Raw genomic sequence first — 13,052 nt, 5'->3', positions numbered from 1 at the left:
TATCATTTTGTCTCATTTGTTTAACTGGGTTCTCTTTATCTACTTTTAGGACTTGTGTGAAAATCTGATGATGTTTTAGGTCATATTTATGCAAAAATATAGAAAATTCGAAAGGGTTCACAAACTTTCAAGCACCACTGTAAATCTAAAAGGTGAAAGGTGATGTTTCTGCCTCCTCATTTACTCTCTCTCATTTTTCTGTTCTCATATCTGAATCAATCCAAACCATATCCATAATCTATCCAATTACCCCATCCCCCATCTAGTTTCCTTATAAGGTCAATATTTCCTGTTCTGGTTATCCTGCTCTCCTGTTGTTAAATGATGGTTAATTATTCTAACCTGTGAGCTCTTTCATTGCACATGAGATCATGTACCATTTGTGTGTTTGTGAAGAATGTAAAGAAATGCTGTAGACCAAAAATGGCTTCAAAAATAATGAAATGTTCCAACATAAAAAAAAATACTATAACCAGTAGCATTTTGTCATATTCTTTTCTACGTCTTCAAAATCCTTACTATTTGATCATATTTTCTTCTGTTCTCTTATAATATACTCTATTACATTGTCCTAATGTCTATCCTATTCAATATTATTATTTTTTCTCATGTTCTGTTCTGTGAACATGCATTCTATTTATGTTCGACCTTAATATATACTAATTTGTCATATTCTATTCTCTTCTAAGTGATCCTACTCTCTCCTATTCTATTCTCTATTTCTATCCATAATGCATTATTCTGTCATTCCTAGTCCTGAGTGTGACTTTAAACTCCAACTGGTGGTGAGTCTCAGATCCAGGAGGACTTGAGTATTGGGGAAAGTGGAGTTACCTCTTAATCATCATTGCTCCGAGGTCTGGTAGCACCTGCCTGGGTTCCAGCTATGGGTTAAATAGTACATCACCAATAAGGTGCTAGCAGCAGGGTGCTTTTCAGTGTAATGTGGCAGATGAACCCAACAGGGTCAATGGCGCACCACCAGATGGCATGCGGAAGAACCACTCAAATGGCCAACGGATGGCATCACTCTGCAAGTCAGTTGTCACTGCAGGGCAACTTCCATACCCGTCAGGTCTGTGGCACTTTTGTGCACCACATGGCACCAGGTCTGGAGGTCCAGAGAGACAACACGATGGGGGCATGACATCATCTGTCTTACCTTACTGTGCAAGGCACTTTGTTAGGCAAGGAGATTTGTGTGCATCCAAATAAAGCAGTCATCATCATTAGTGATGGACAGCCAACTATAATCAGCAAGCCATAATAAATGAAACAAAGTCAATTTTTGGTGTAAGACAACCCTTTGCTTTAAGAAACTAGATAGTCTCAGGTCCAATGAATGCAGTTTTATAAGGAAATGAGCTGTAGGTTTTACTGAGCATCTTGCAGAACCAGCCACAGTTCTTCTGGACACTTTGACTGTCACACTCGCGTCTTCATTTAGCACCAAAACCCAGCAGCCTTCATTATGTTTTCTTTTTTAATCTGAAAAGTGCTCTCTTATGGAATACGCTGCTCAGATACAAACATTTTTTTCCCTGTAACATTTAACGAACGTTTGGAACTCTAAAATGTTTTTGTCATGTTTTGATTCGATAATGTAGAAGTCATACAATAGAAATCGATAAAGTTTATATGAATTAAAAAAATGGTGGTCTAAGACTTTTGCACAGTACTATATATACACAGTTGTTGCAGTGATGTTGAGCTCTATGGTACAGAGCACCACAAAGCTGTGAAGAGAGCAGGATGGTTAGAAGGCTGCTGATGCTCCTGAAAGCATGCTGAGGTCAAGAGCCTGTGATTAATGAACGCTGGTGAATGGATGCTTGAGAGCAGCACGCTCTGAGTGGAGCGTGATGGCCAGCACAGCCTCACATCAGCTGCAGAGGATTTCACTACACCAGGAACATTTAAAGGCTTAAACAGTGTGAGATTTTTGCAATTTTAGATGATTCTATAAACATAATAGCCAACTATAAAGAGTATAAACACTGTTGCTAGGCAACTGGGAAATATAAACAGCAAACTTTAGCTAGCTAATGCGAGTTGGTGTGATTCTAGAAAGTTCATCATGAATAGCCTGCTACTATGACATCTCACACGGACGTCCTTGCGTAATCTGTAAAATCTTTAACTTGAATGGTTACGATTAAATCGGACACTGTTGCTAAGCAGCAAGGAAATATGGACACGAGGAATAAGCTGGCTAATGATTACATTGTGATCGTAGACCATTATTGTGACATCTCACACCAAACTAGTCCAACTTGTAAATGCTTTCATGTTGTTACAATTAAAGAAAATGCTGTTGCTAGGCAACTGGGATACAGACGCCAAGCATAAGCTCAACAATTATGATGATGCTGTGATTCCAGAATGTTCACCAGTATTGTGACATCATGAGCATATAGTTCCCTGCTTCCATTAAGCAATATCATAATGTCAGCACTTATTAGCTACAATTATGATTACGATTAGCTACAGCTGTGCTGATATTCAGTACAACAGCATGACTGAGTGAGATATCACGTTTATATAACAGTTCTGTAAACAAAAAATGTAAAAAAAAAATCGTAAGTGATATCTCATCTCATTATCTCTAGCCGCTTTATCCTTCTACAGGGTCGCAGGCAAGCTGGAGCCTATCCCAGCTGACTACGGGCGAAAGGCGGGGTACACCCTGGACAAGTCGCCAGGTCATCACAGGGCCGACACATAGACACAGACAACCATTCACACTCACATTCACACCTACGGTCAATTTAGAGTCACCAGTTAACCTAACCTGCATGTCTTTGGACTGTGGGGGAAACCGGAGCACCCGGAGGAAACCCACGCGGACACGGGGAGAACATGCAAACTCCACACAGAAAGGCCCTCGCCGGCCCCGGGGCTCGAACCCAGGACCTTCTTGCTGTGAGGCGACAGCGCTAACCACTACACCACCGTGCCGCCCGTAAGTGATATTTCAGACTCAATATGGGCAAATGATCTGTTTATTTTTCCTCCACAAGTGGAAAGAGATCCCGAAGAAGCCACCCTCACTTTATAGTACATCAGCTAGCTGGCTAGCTAGCTCACGTTAACTTGGACTACATTCCCATGAAAGGTGTTTCTGGTAAAACTGGCTTCTCTTCTTCCTTTTCATCTTCATCTGACGAGCTTTTAAGTCAAAAGTTAAAGGCCTAGAGAAATGTATCCCCTTCCTCCTTGGATAATAATAGTACAAGTCCCAACAATGAAAACTTAATAGAAACCCATGTTGTAAATGTCAAGAACATTCAGAATTTGTCAAGTTTAAATTTCCTGTCAAGGGAATTCTGGTACCAATGTCGCCATTATTAGCTGGTTTTTACATGACGTCATGAGTGTGAGTGGTTTTACCAGCGGTTTTTCCACTGACATCGACACAACGTAGCTTCTGTCCGACTCTCTGCTAGATTACATTTATTTTGATGGAAACTTGTGACAGAACATGACATAGAAAGAGAGACAAATCTATAAACTACAATCTACGACTGTTATGGAGAAGAAAGGGGAGAAAAAAAAAAATCCGAAAGCGCCCGGAAAGCGATGTATCGCTGCCGGGTGCAACAACACAAATGCCGTGGAGGGAGTGGCCCTGTTCCTTTTCCGGAAAGATAATCACTAATTAGTCAAGATTTTGCTACAATGAACTGCAAAGCATTTTGTTTCCAACATACCGTAATACTAGGAACTTGAAGAATCCATCTTCAACTTCCAGTCATCCAAACCCCTTAAGGTGCAGAGGTGAGCTCATGTTGGGGCAAATAACATCCCAAGGCACTGTCCTAGTGGGCCGTGCCCATGCTGGTTCGTGAGGGCATAGGGAGAGGGACGTGCCTGCAAAATTTCGCCTCGCTGCAAGCTTCCCTGGCCAAGTTATGAATTTTTAAAGGCCACCTGGATCAGTGAATCATATGGAAACTCAAGGTGTGGAGTAGAGCCGGCGAATAACGTCGTGAGGTGTGGTCCTACCAGGCCATGCCCATGTTAGGGGAAGTAATGGCCAAATGGTTAGAGAAACAGCTTTGGGACCAAAAGGTCACTGGTTTGATTCCCTGAACGAGCAGGACTGGCTCAAGTGCCCTTGAGCAAGGCACCTAACCCCCAACTGCTCCAGCAAGAGTGATGGCGTACCTTGTGTCTGATTAGCCAGAGAAAAACTGATGATGTGATTATCAGTTTGGGCAAGAACCCAAACCAACATGCTGGTTCATAGGGGGTCATGTAGAGGGAGGTGCTTGCAAAATTTGGCTTCGCTGGGACCTCCGGTGGCCGACTTAAGAGCGTTTAAAGGCCATCTGAAACAGTGGATCAAGTTGAAACTTAAGGTTCATCATTGTCACTGTCACTGACCCCGCCCTAATCAGACGGTTCTGGCTCGAATCGGTACGTTCGATACCTCTCTCTTCTTCCCTATTGCTGGCCACTTCTTTTTCCTCTGTCAGTACATCATCATCAACTTGAACTGACAAAAAAAAAACCTGCTAAAACTTAGTTTCTCCCTTGCTAAATTCCTGCTTGCTTTGATCGCTCATGTTGTTGTTCGTGGCCCACACACCCCTGATGTCATGCGGTTAAAAGGGCTAAATTTTACTCTGCTTTTGTCTGCGAATATATCTGCAACCATGTGATTTAGAGCAGGGGTTTTCAAAGTGTGGGAGAGTCAGCCCCCCCTCAGAGAGCAAATAAACAACAGCGCCCCCCCCCCACAATATTTGTTGTTGCTATAGAGATCTTGCAGTCACGTGACCGGAAAGTACACAACCGCCATCTTGTCGGTCAAAAACACCGCTGAATACTGCTGCACTCATGTGCAGAATGGATCAATTTCAACCGACGGACTACACGGCTCATTTTTCTAATGAACAGATAACTAGATATATGTCTAAAATAAACAATCTACAGATTTGTGACCCTTATGGCTTACCGGACGGAGTTTTCACGACCGGATTTTGAACTGCCAGCGGAATACCCGGACGTGTATAATTACCTCATTAACTTTCCCTCGCTGTTCAGTGGTGAAGCACTGCATGCTTATAAATCTCTGGACAGTTATCTCTACAGAAATTCAGGATTTGTCAGCGACTCAGATGTGGCATCTTGTAAACAAGAATCCTCATTGGATGGGTAAGTCACTTAAGTATTGAGTATAGCACTGACCAGCCGATTATAGAATAGAATAAGGTAATTCCAGCTCGTCCGTCTTGTTTACATGGATCTGGCGTTGGAGAGGTAGAGGCTTGGCAGTGGAGATTTGAGTGGCTGTTTTCTGAGCTTAGTCAACAGGCCGGCTCTGCAGCCTCGCTTTTGCTTCCGCTCCCGGCGCCACCTCCTTCGCTTTGCTTCCGATAACAATTCATGGAGACCCCGCTGGTCTCGCTATCTCGTCCGGAATGTTTTTTTTTTTTTCTCGTCCGGAATGTTGTGCATGCGATGGAAATCGCTACAAACTGTCATTTTCTGCTGGAAACCAATGTCCAGTAAGTCCATACGGTTGTAGTGGATATTGAAGTCCGGTACAGACGAACAACACGCAAAAATACACACAAAAAACATAAAAAAACGTGCACAGGTCGGGAGAGCTTGTAGCCGCAGCCGTTGTAGTAGAATTGTATATAGTAGGGTTTTCCAGAAGAAAAGGTAGAAGTAAAAGCAGAAGTAGAACCAGAAGTAGAAGGCGGAATATGGCGTTTGACCGACAAGATGGCGTCTGTCACAATCTGGATCGGCTGTGACGTCACATGCAAGTGCTCCATACTTAATGTTCCATTCGTATTTAAAAAAATGGTTGTTGTACACATTTTAATTTTTTTCTTTTACATATTTTAAACATCTGTGCTTTTTTTAAAACATCTTGTTTTACACATTTTAAACATTTGTGCTTTTTTAAAACATCTTTTTTTTTTACACATTTTAAACATCTGTGCTTTTTTTTTAAAATCTTGTTTTACACATTTTAAACATCTCATAGCATCGTTAGCTAGCACCTCTTGGCAGACAACACACTGTGGCAGTGGAGCATCTTCAGATCCAGTCCATGAAAATCCAAACTTTAAATAATCATGGTCATACTTCCTTCTTTTTTTGCTTGGCCCAGACTCTGTCTCCTTACTCACTGTAGCTTTAGGTACTAAAAATCGATCCATTTTGTCTCTGGCAAAGGCTAGCTGAAGTTCACTAAATGTCTGCAATAGTAACTTATTCTGGTTTATTTTTCCTCACGTTGCGCCCCCCCTGAAGAATTCTGGTGCCCCCTAGGGGAGGCGCACCCCACACTTTGAAAAGCCCTGATTTAGAGAATAGTTGCCTCTGTCCAGGGACTCAGTAAACCTCACCGAATTTAACTGCTATTCTGTTTTAGCACAAAAAAAAAGCATCTCTCTAGGCCTTTAAATCAAATTCCTGAAAAGTATCATGATGTCGCTAACATTGTCATAACTGCTCTGAACCAGGAAGTGGAATTTTACATGCAGGAAACAGACAAGTGAAGTGAAACATCTCAGTGACATTTCGCGGAAATTCAGCACTCTTAGAATGCGGCTCGACCAGTCAGACTCGTGGAGCCGGACGAACTATTGTATAAAGGACCACGCGACTTCTTTTTTGAAAGTGGTTACAGTTAAAAGAGCACACAAAAAGGAGAAAACCCCGTTTGTTTTAGTGCCACAGTGTTCTCTACTTCCTGCAACGCAGGTCTCTGGGGAAAAGAGAAAACCTGATATGAGTGTAAGCATTAAGGAAAATTTACAAATGGCACCTGTGGTGTAGGGCGGCACGGTGGTGTAGTGGTTAGCGCTGTCGCCTCACAGCAAGAAGGTCCGGGTTCGAGCCCCGTGGCCGGCGAGGGCCTTTCTGTGCGGAGTTTGCATGTTCTCCCCGTGTCCGCGTGGGTTTCCTCCGGGTGCTCCGGTTTCCCCCACAGTCCAAAGACATGCAGGTTAGGTTAACTGGTGACTCTAAATTGACCGTAGGTGTGAGTGTGAATGGTTGTCTATGTGTCAGCCCTGTGATGACCTGGTGACTTGTCCAGGGTGTACCCCGCCTTTCACCCGTAGTCAGCTGGGATAAGCTCCAGCTTGCCTGCGACCCTGTAGAACAGGATAAAGCGGCTAGAGATAATGAGATGAGATGAGACCTGTGGTGTATTAATGAATGTTAATGTGTGTGTGGAGGGTTTAGTGCAGTGTGAGATTCACAGGTGTGACTAGTGTCCTGTCCAGGATGCAGGAAAACATCCTGGACAAGAAACCCAGCTATCACAGGACACTATTCACACATACACTTGCCATTTTATTAGGAACACCAATGTTCACTTCAAACACCAGAATGGGAAAAATCGTGATCTCACAGTGAAATGCGACTTTCTTTCACTGTGGCATGGGTGTTGGTTTGAGCCAGATGGAATGAACTTCATCTCATCATCTCTAGCCGCTTTATCCTGTTCTACAGGGTCGCAGGCAAGCTGGAGCCTATCCCAGCTGACTACGGGTGAAAGGCGGGGTACACCCTGGACAAGTCGCCAGGTCATCACAGGGCTGACACATAGACACAGACAACCATTCACACTCACATTCACACCTACGGTCAATTTAGAGTCACCAGTTAACCTAACCTGCATGTCTTTGGACTGTGGGGGAAACCAGAGCACCCGGAGGAAACCCACGCGGACATGGGGATAACATGCAAACTCCACACAGAAAGGCCCTCGCCGGCCACGGGGCTCGAACCCGGACCTTCTTGCTGTGAGGCGACAGCGCTAACCACTACACCACCGTGCCGCCTAGAATGAACTTGTTTGAGTATTTCAGAAACTGCTGATCTCCTGGGGTTTTCACACAACAGTCTCTAGAGTTTACACAGAATAGTGTGATAAACAAAAATAGGTACCTTATGGGTCCATGTGGCTACTGCTTATAAATAAAATAGTTTTCTGATGCCATGTCCATACAGTAAATATCGCATATACAGTAGACATGTTATTAATTATACTCGCCTCATTTCTCACAAGCATCACCAAGCTGTGAGCAGCATCAGGGCTTGGAGTGTTTTGTTCACTGTGTTTTGTTCAAAATACAGAGCTGTGAACTAGATCTATTTTCAAAATAGTAAGAAAACACTTGTTCATGAATTGTCTTAGAAGCATTATTTAGGACTAATGAGCACATTTTGTTTCACAAGTGTAGTGTAAAGACTTTAAAATAAAAAAAAAAATGAAATTAAAGCGAATAGCAGAAGTTTGATATCAGCTTTTCAATATATCTGCCAAAAAGCTTAAAAAAAACCTTACAAAAGCTTTCATTTGACCTTTCAGAAGGACCAAACAATAGCTGTGATAATCAAAAGGTACATTTTCTTAAAATAAACACCACTTACTTGATATCAAATCAGTAGCCTTGGTGAACCCCAAGGTGAATTTCGTTTATCTGCTAATTATCTTCCGATATGACGAAGTTATAACGAGGTTTCTCTTATTTCGTTTCTGGTTCCGAAGTTTATCAAGAAGCAGAACGGGTAATCAAACTTAATCAGGATAAGTGCTGATTGGTTACGAAGTTTCAGTATTAAGATGAAGTTTCATCTTACAGCCCGATGACATAGTGGCTTTGCCACTCGTTCTTGTGTAACTTTGATAACAAGAGATCAACTGTTCGTATTGCGAGATCAGGATTCGCCATTCTGGTGATTGTAATGCTCATGCGTATGTGCAGTGTGCTACTGATACACTCATTCTTACATTCTTACAACACAATGACATAGTGGCTCCGCCTCTATGAGGCAGTAGCCACAAAAACAAAACATCGAGTGAGTGAGCGACAGTTCTGTGGGTGGAAACAAATGCCTTGTTGATCAAGGTTCGAGCTGCCAGGAAGGATACAGTAACTCATATAATCACTCTTTACTAGGGCTGCACGATTATGGAAAAAATGATAATCACGATTATCTTGATCAAAATTGTAATCGCGATTATTAATCACGATTATTCTTGATGTGAGGGAAATCACTTAAATTTTATTTCACTATATTCAAACAATATGAACAGCTTTCAGTGCAGAATGAAATTTAAAAGAGAAATTCTGATTTCCAAATGACAAATGAAATTTATCCAAGAAATTACCAAAGGATGAAGGAACTGAAAACTCAATTGCAACAATTACATAGCATTATACTGAGGCCTACAAGTTTTTAGCTAGAAAGACCAGCCTATCAACATGCTCTGGCTTTAAACATGAGCGTAGGCAGGTCACAACATTGCCTCCAGCGCTAAATAGTCTGTTGTTCCGACATAGTTAGCTTTTCTCTCTCACCTCAATCTGTTACCTACTCTCACGCAATCACCCCTTGAAGATACCGCTGCACTGAAGCTCTGCGCACTTGGCCAGTGTTGCCAGATGCTGCTGACGTTTTCCAGCCCAAAATATGTTCAAAACCCGCCAAAATGCACTTCAAAACGCCCAATTTGGCAACACTGCACTTGGCTTGCTTATTTAGGCGGAGTAATGAAACCTTACATGCGTCGGTTCGCCCCCTAATGGTTTGGCGGAGTACTGGTCAAAAAGTGCTTGATCAGATATGCAGCAGAGCTCGCATTTTAAATGGAAATAAATCGCGATTTTCATTTAATTTAATCGTGGCAGCCAAAATCGCAATTTTCGATTAAATTCGATTAATTGTGCAGCCAAGAACAGGCATACATGTCAACCTATACGGAATGTCCGTATTTTATACGGATTTGATTCAATAAACGTAGTATACGGGCGTACAAATAAAGTTATACGGATTCTTTAAAAAAACTTCAATATTTATTTAGAGCTATAATCAATTCCCACGATGATAAAAGAGCGCATAACATTTACAAACGTACTGTACACCACAGACAGCCAGTAAAGAGTCTTATGAAATTGCGCGTTATCTTGTGGTAGCGAGACTTCGTTCCATTTCTGATCATGCACACACCGCATTGCGAGAATCCCGCCAACCGGGAAGTAACATTTTGTTTGAAACGCATATTTCCACCTGAGCGACTTTCACTAGCGACTGAAAAGATTCTGAATGGGCACTCCGGCAAGATCAACACAGACACTTGCTGTGACATGCAGCCTAGTGAAGTATTGGTGCAGAGTGCTAAAAAAAAGCTGTCATGGAGTACAATTCAGAACATTAGAGTGACTGTGTTTTTATATAGTGGAAGTTCATTATGTCTGACTGTTTAAGTATTTTTAAGTTTGTTTCTTAGACAAGGATTTTAAGATCGTTACCTTGTTGACAGTTTCAGCGTGAATCTTCCGCCTTCCTCAGAACTGTCACCAGATGTCAAGTAGTGATGTGCCTTATCTGCTGATGTTACGTTACAGAGGCGTGAACGTCCCGCCCGATTTGACAGGTAGTTCACGCCTCCTGGAGCGCCGTCCTGGGGGAGCAACCTGACAGCAGGAAGCGTGAACTACCTGTCAAATCGGGCGGGACGTTCACGCCTCCGTAACGTAACATCAGCTGATAAGGCACGTCACCACTTGACATCTGGTGACAGTTCTGAGGAAGGCGGAAGATTCTCGCCGAAACTGTCAACAAGGTAACGATCTTAAAATCCTTGTCTAAGAAACGAACTTAAAAATACTTTGTGTTTTTGTCAAACATTGGAGCTTTGTATTCATTCTGAAGGTTTATTGTTATTAATATTGAATAAAAAGTAACTTGGATATATCATTGTTAATTATCATTCAAATTTTAGGTAAATTATTTTAATTTGCATCTTATACGGAGGGCGGCACGGTGGTGTAGTGGTTAGCGCTGTCGCCTCACAGCAAGAAGGTCCGGGTTCGAGCCCCGGGGCCGGCGAGGGCCTTTCTGTGTGGAGTTTGCATGTTCTCCCCGTGTCCGCGTGGGTTTCCTCCGGGTGCTCCGGTTTCCCCCACAGTCCAAAGACATGCAGGTTAGGTTAACTGGTGACTCTAAATTGACCGTAGGTGTGAATGTGAGTGTGAATGGTTGTCTGTGTCTATGTGTCAGCCCTGTGATGACCTGGCGACTTGTCCAGGGTGTACCCCGCCTTTCGCCCGTAGTCAGCTGGGATAAGCTCCAGCTTGCCTGCGACCCTGTAGAAGGATAAAGCGGCTAGAGATAATGAGATGAGATGAGATGAGATCTTATACGGATTTTATAAGGGATTTTGGAGGTTGGTTATACAAGTTTGATTGCCCAAAGGTTGACATGTATGAACAGGGATCTTAGAATCAACAACAAGTTCCTATTAAAATGGCCAGTGAGTGTAGATGGGTTATTTTCGATAGTCCATCGACTGGAATGTTTTGGGAGGTGGGAAGAACCTCCAGGAAATCCATACAGATACAGATACAGATAGAGGGAACTAAACCAGGGAACAATGAAGCTATGAAACAGTGACACTAATGTGCTAAATTACAAGATGCCCAAGAAAAATAATAAGTATTACAGTAAATAATGAATTATTCCGACCTCCAGGGAACTAACCGACATCATCACAGATATACGCTTCAGGTTAAACCCCACCCACTTTCTTGGGAAGTGTTTATCCATGACTCATTGAGCATCCACAACCTGGTGTGTTTAACCCTGTCCCTGTGTGCACACTTACATACAGTTTCCATAAAGTCTGTAAGGGAAAGTGATGAGCTTCATAGTAAACACAATGAATAAATGAGTGTAGCTGCAGAACTGCTTCAGTCCTCCAGCTTATGTGCTCGGCTAAAAATAGCTTCAATTGACAAAGCAACAACTCATTCAGTCTAGCGTTTGGAGAACAAACTCTCTCTCTCTCTCACACACACACTCACACACACATACACACACAAACGGAGTTAAATCCAGGACGATCATTCCAAAAACCTGTGTATTAAAGGAACAACCATAGAACAAAATATAGTATAGAATATTAATATAACAAATAAAACACAACCTACCCAGTGTAGGAGAAGTGCAGTGTCATTCTACCAGACTCCAGCCACTACTCACAGATCCCTGCATCGTGCTCTTGAAGGCAGAACTTTATAAATCACATGAGAGCAGGAATCATGGGACTTTTTGCTGCAATGAAACACCTCATTCATTCAAAAGCCTGAGTGTTTAAAACTCTTACACACCTCTCCTGACTCACAAGCAAGTACATGGTGGATGTGCAGCAGGAAGTCGAGCCATTTCAAAACATTTCAGAGTGCTCTACAGACATACAATCAGCTGATCTTTAACCTGTTCGTAACCCAATACCTTCTTTAATTCTTTTTTTTTCTTTCTTCAAAGCAATCTTTTTGTCCCGCTGCTTTTTGTCATAATAAACTTCCAATAACCAACACAAAATATCGGCTTCTCTTAGAAGGTGAGACTCTTCACCTCTTGTCAGAAACCTTGGAATACTCCTTGACTCCTCACTCAACTTTGATCCCCACATTAAATCCCTCACCAAGACTGCTTTCTTCCACCTCCGGAACATTTACCCGCCTTCGCCCCTTTCTTTCCACTAGTGATGTTCAAACATTGGTCCACTCCTTTATTATGTCCCGCCTAGATTATTGTAACTCCCTTCTCATTGGCCTCCCTAATAAATCCCTTCAAAGATTATAATACATTCAGAGCTCTGCAGCGAGACTCATCACCCATACCAAACCATCTGCTCATATCACACCCATTCTTTCTCAGCTTCACTGGCTACCTGTTTTGTACAGAACTAAATATAAAATCATACTACTCACCTTCAAAGCTCTCCATAACCTTGCTCCTTCGTACATCTGTGATTTCCTGACCCCTTATACTCTATCTCGGTCTCTCAGATCCTCTAGCTATAATCTCCTTGCTGTTCCTCGCACTAGACTATCTACCTTGGGTGGCAGGTCCTTCAGTGCCATGGCCCCCAAGCTCTGGAATTCCCTCCCTCAACCCCTCCATGAATGCTGTCCTCTTCCTTTCTTCAAATCTCATCTCAAAACCTTTCTGTTTCATGAACATTTCTCCACCAGTGTATAAACTCACCACTCTTCAGCAACTCTTTT

At 42.5% G+C, this 13,052-nt stretch overlaps 1 protein-coding gene across 2 annotated transcripts in view; it reads right to left on the bottom strand.

The window, feature by feature from the left end:
- Positions 1-12,470, bottom strand: part of fam135b (family with sequence similarity 135 member B) — a 139,243-nt gene extending 126,773 nt beyond the window's left edge. The window contains exons 1-2 of one of the 2 annotated variants that reach the window (XM_060915377.1): positions 12,150-12,470; positions 11,970-12,052 (exon numbers count right to left, since the gene is read on the bottom strand). The gene's annotated coding sequence lies outside the window, so the exon portion shown is untranslated. Of the gene's footprint in view, positions 1-11,969; positions 12,108-12,149 lie in introns of both variants that reach the window. The other variant, XM_060915378.1, reaches the window with a different exon arrangement.
- Between the last annotated feature and the right edge of the window lie 582 nt (positions 12,471-13,052).

Source organism: Neoarius graeffei, chromosome 2 (assembly GCF_027579695.1).
Source record: "Neoarius graeffei isolate fNeoGra1 chromosome 2, fNeoGra1.pri, whole genome shotgun sequence".
NCBI lineage: Eukaryota > Metazoa > Chordata > Actinopteri > Siluriformes > Ariidae > Neoarius > Neoarius graeffei.
This window is presented reverse-complemented; position numbering and strand designations above follow the sequence as displayed.